Source organism: Artibeus jamaicensis, unplaced genomic scaffold (genome assembly GCF_021234435.1).
Source record: "Artibeus jamaicensis isolate MK-2021 breed Jamaican fruit bat unplaced genomic scaffold, CSHL_Jam_final contig_414, whole genome shotgun sequence".
Classification (NCBI taxonomy): domain Eukaryota; kingdom Metazoa; phylum Chordata; class Mammalia; order Chiroptera; family Phyllostomidae; genus Artibeus; species Artibeus jamaicensis.
This window is the reverse complement of record NW_026521822.1, coordinates 1,693,690-1,699,323: the sequence shown is the minus strand read 5'-3', so window position 1 is coordinate 1,699,323 and position 5,634 is coordinate 1,693,690. Positions and strand designations below refer to the sequence as shown.

The 5,634-nt window shown below is 39.3% G+C and overlaps 1 pseudogene; it reads right to left on the bottom strand.

Moving 5' to 3' along the window:
• Positions 1-5,188: 5,188 nt before the first annotated feature.
• LOC119056415 (prostaglandin E synthase 3-like) lies at positions 5,189-5,634 on the bottom strand (annotated as a pseudogene).

Genomic DNA, 5,634 nt, shown 5'->3' with positions numbered 1-5,634 from the left:
ACACAAAAAACCCTGGAACAGATAGTTTCACAGGAGAATTATACAAAGCATTTATGGAAGACCTAACTCCTATCCCTCACAGACTATTCCAAAAAATCTAAAATGATGGAAGACTCCCAAACTCTTTTTATGAATCCAGCATAATCCCAATTCCAAAACCAGATAAAGACACAACAAAGAAAGAACACTTCAGACCAATATCGCTGATGAACATAGACACTAAAATCCTCAACAAAATATTGGCTAATCGCATCAAACAATACATTAAAAAGATAATACACCATGACCAAGTGGAATTCATCCCAGGGATGCAAGGGCAGTTCAATACTCACAAATCAGTAAATATAATACATCACACAAACAAAAGCAGAGACTAAAATCACATGATCATCTCAATAGATATGGAAAAAGCTTTTGGTAAGGTACAACACCCATTTATGACAAAAACACAGCAAAATGGGAATAGAGGGAGGATTTCTCAACATAATAAAGGCCATTTATGAGAAACCTACAGCCAATATCATACTCAATGGGAAGAAATTAAAAGCTTTTCCAGTAAGATCAGGAACAATACAAGGTTGTCCACTTTCATTACTTCTATTCAATATTGTATTCGAAGTCTTAGCAACAACAATCAAACAAGAAAACAAAATAAAAGGCATCCAAATCAGAAAGGAGGAAAAAAAAACTGTCATTGCTCACAGATGACATGATAGTGCACATGAAAAATCCTATAGACTCCACCCAAAAACTGTTTGACCTAATAAATGAATTTGGCAAAACAGCAGGATACAAAGTCAATATCCAAAAATCAAAAGCAGTTTTACATACCAAGAATAAAACAGCAAAAGCAGAAATCAAGAAAAAATTCCACTGGATATAGCAAAAAGAAAAATATAATACCTAAAAATAAACCTAACCAAGGAGGTAAAAGACCTGTATATGGAAAACTACACAACATTGAAAAAAATCAAGGAAGATACAAACAAATGGAAACATATACCATGTTCATGGATTGGAAGAATTAACATCATCAAAATGTCCATACTACCCAGAGCTATTTACAGATTCAATGCAATACCTATTAAAGTACCAATTGCATATTTCAGAGACATAGAACAAACACTTCAAAAATTCATATGGAGCCATAAATGACTCTGAATATCAGCTGCAATTTTGAGAAAGAACAACAAAGTAGGAGGGATCACAATACCTGATACCAAACTGTATTACAAGGCCACTGTAATTCAAACAGCCTGGTACTGGCATAAAAACAGGGACATAGACCAATGGAATAGGCCAAAGAGCCCAGAAATAAACCCAACCCTCTACAGTCAATTAATATTCAACAAAGGGGGCAGTAACATAAAATGGAGTAAAAATAGCCTCTTCAATAAATGGTGTTGGGAGAACTGGACAGCTATGTGCAAAAAAATGAAACTTGAGCACCAGCTTACACCTTACACTAAAATAAATTCAAGGTGGATAAAAGACTTAAATATAGGCCATGACACCACTAATGTCCTAGAGAACATTAGCAAGAAAATCTCAGATATTTCACACAGCAACATTTTTACTGACATAATATCAGTCCCAGAGCAAGGGACATAAAGGAAAGAATAAACAAATGAGATATCATCAAAATTAAAAGCTTCTGTATGGCTAAAGAAAACAGTATTAAGATAAAAAGAGAACCAACTGCTGGGGAAAACACATTTGCCAATAATTTGTCAGACAAAGGTTTAATCTCCAAAATATACAAAGAACTCACATGACTCCACTCTAAGAAGACAAGCAACCCAATTTAAAAAATGGGCAAAGGACTTGAACAGACACTTCTCCAAGGAGGACATACAGAAGATCCAGGGACACGTGAAAAGATGCTCAATATCACTAGCTATCAGGGAGATGCAAATTAAAATCACAATGAATGAGATACCACTTTACACCAGTCAGAATGGCCATCATAAACAAAGCAACAAACAACAAGTGTTGGAGAGGTTGTGGAGAAGAGGAGACCCTAATCCATTGTTGGTGGGATTGGAGACTATTACAACCACTGTGGAAAACAGTATGGAATTTTCTAAGAAAACTAAAAATGGACCTGCCTTTTGATCCAGCAATTCCACTGTTAGGAGTATATTCTAAGAACCCTGAGGCACCAATCCAAAAGAACCTGTGCACCCCAATGTTCATAGAAGTAGCCAAGAGCTGGAAGCAACCTAGGTGTCCAGCAGTAAATGAATGGATCAAAAAACTATGGTACATTTACACAATGGAAGTCTATGCAGCAGCTGCTATCCTTTGCAACAGCATGGATGGAACTGGAAAGCATTATGCTGAGTGAAAGAAGCCAGGTGGTGAAAGACAAATACCAAATGATCTCACCTTTAACAGAAACCTAAACAACAAAAACAAACAAGCAAACAAAATATGACCCAAAACACTGAAATTCAGAAAAGGCTGACAGGGACCAGAGGGGAGAGGGGAGAGAATTTCAAGGGAAAAGGGGAAGGGTTTACAGGAACAAGTATAAAGGACACATGGAAAAAAGTAATATGGGGCAGGGGGGAAATGGGAGGGAGGTGGGGAGCACTGGGGCAGGGTGGGCTGGGATGGGAGTAAAAGACAGAAATCTGTACTTGAACAATAATTAAATAAATTTTTAAAAGAAAAATAATAAGCCTCTTGCTGACTATAAACCTGTTCAGTGAGTTCTCCTGGTCTTCCTAGATGCCATAGGGGACTGGGCTTTGTTCTTCACCCTTCCTATGGTTTTGAGAGGATGGGGACCAGGTCTGGGTAGAAATATTCAGTTTCCCAGCTTCCAGCCCAGGTCCTCCGTGAGCTGCTGGGCTCAAATCAGCCACTCAGCTGCTCACAGTGTGAATTAATCCCCAGTGTGTTTTTTCACTCAGCACTGTCTCAGATATGCAGCTTCAAGCAGCCTCTGAGCGCACAGCATGAGATAAGACAGGAGCACAGTTCTACTCAGTGCACAGCTGAAATCACCTTGGGGTAAGCCAACCACTGCTGGACAGTTCCTTACAAAGCAGCTGCCCACCATTCTTAACAAGCACATGACTTTTCACACAGCCCAACTTTCCAACCAATCCGGAGACTATCCAAGTCAGGGTACAACATAGCCCAACTCATCCCTTCTCCAGGTATTACCTGGCACCTTAATTTCTCTGGAGATGGTGTCCATAGTCCCAGTGGATGTGTACTGCCTCTGTGTGTCTTCCACTTTGTCTCTATTCTCGTGAGTGACTTCCAGCACCCAGGTACCTCCTGGTGCTGGGGTGCCCTTCCTGCTCTGGTAGGGGAGGGAGCTGGTGATCTAAAACTCCTTCCTGTATCCTGTTGCAGGTGCCTGGCTGGGAGCCACAGCAGCCCTGGTCCCTGTGCAGATCCCAGGGACATTACTATCCCAGTGCAATCCCCTCACCATCTGTTTTTCAATGTCCTCTGCAATTTTTCGCCTCCACACTTCATATAAGCTGGGATTCCACTTGGTGTTCACTTTTCCTCAGATGATTGGCTAGGTGTTTCAGCTGGGCACAGGGAAAATTGGGCTCTGCTTCCACCTATCTTGCTGCTATCTTCTCAACCTCTGTGCTCTGCATTCTTAACTAGCAGCCATCTTTTCACACAGCCCAACTCTCTGTCCAGTCCAGAGACTATCTGGTCAGAATCCATCATGATCCAACTCCTCCCCTCTCTAGGTATCACCCAGCTCCCCAATTTCTCTGGTAATGTCCTAGCAGGCAACCACAGTCTAGGCAGGGGAACACTGCCTCTGTGCCACCCACTGTATCTTTATTTCCCCATCAGCTTCAAGCATCCAAGTCTCCCCTTGTGGGGGACTGCCTTCCCTGCTCCGGTAGGGGAGAGAACTGTGGAGTTACAATCGCTGATCCTGCTCTCCTCCAAATCTCCAGTGGCGGCCGCCAACCCTGATGCCAGGCACCAGGCAAGGGACTGCAGCAACCTTGCTCTCTGGTCAGGTCCTAGGGACCTTACCGTCTTTTTTTTTTTTTAGTTATTTTTTAAGTAGTTTTTTGTCTATTTCTCCCATCCCAGCCCCCCTGCCCCGTCTCCCCACCTCCCTCCCATCGCTTAATGCAAACTCCTTACTGCCTGTTTTTCAATATCCTCTACAATTTTGGCTCCCAAATTTCATATAAGCTGGGATTTCATTGGCTGTTCACTCTGTTCTTCAGAAGATTGGCTAGGTGTCCCAGTTGGGAGTACAAGCAAGTGGGTTCAGCTCCCACCTACCTTGCTGCCATCTTCAGTCCTCCTCATTCTTAATATCACACCCCAATAAATTCAATAAAAGTTTTTTCAATTAGCACAAGAAAAATTGTAGACATTTAATAAAATTCCCACTGTCATTAAAATAAAGTGAAGTTTTCAGCCCTAAAACAAGGTGAATCAAAAATAAAAATAAAGAATTCAATAGTGTGTTAATTTTCCACTCATTTGCCATATTGAGAATGTAAATATAAATTTCATCTAAATTTACACACTCTCAAGCAACAACATACAGCCTTTCTTCATTTTCCATCCCGAGAGATATAAATGTTTAAGGGCAAAACAATACCAAATGTATAGGCCTTAAGGCACTCACTAAGTTTTAGCTAAGGTACATCTAGAACACTAAGAAGTTATGTACAATTACATGAGGTAAATTTTTGAAAAATAATACTTTAGTGGAAAAACCCTGAAAAATATACCAGAGGAACAACAGTTCACCAGTTTAAGGTATGAACCAATTTGTTTTCAGCCAGTTTGAGTTCATGTTCTAAGATCTAAAACTTAGTTATGTTTTTGTAAACCAAGAGCTTTCTTTCATGTCCATATCTATGTTATGAAGTAATGGTGACTTAGGTGAAATGTTTTTATCAGAACTGCTCTATCAATTGCCTAGGACCTTAACAGCATCATGGAAGTTTGGGAAATGTTTGTATATAACATTATTGCCTTTGCTGACTTAAAATTGTCCCATACAATAGTACATATGAATCCTTATTTGAAGCCTTTAAGAAAACAAACAAGTTGAAAAATGGATTAAAGAAAGCAAGTGCAGCATCCGTCTTTAGAGCTATCAACACAGGAATTCTCTCAATTAAATCTTTCAGAGAAATTATTTTTCTTTCTTAAAATATGATGATGACAACATTCCTTAGTACAGATCTGGAATTTTTTCATCATTACTATTTCGTGAATCATGATCATCATCTACCTCTGGTGAATCTACATCCTCATCACCATCCATCTCAGAAAAATAATGAACATTAGACATGTCTTCATCTGAATTATCTCCCTAGACCTTCTAATTAAAGTTCATACTAAGCCAATTAAGCTTTGCCTTTTCTTTTTATTATGTTAGCCATGACTGGCCAGATTCTCCTTTTTGTAAACAACATAAAATTGATCTGTCCTTTTTTTAATGCTTGAAGTCATTTGGATAAATTTTAATTACATGTTTATACTTATCACTTCCTCCAAGACAACTGAATGTAAGTTTGGATTTTTCAAAATTTACATTAACATCTTTACTATCTGCAACACAAAATTCAAGATATAATCCTCTTGATTGTACCACTTTGAACAAAGGGCTGTATCCAT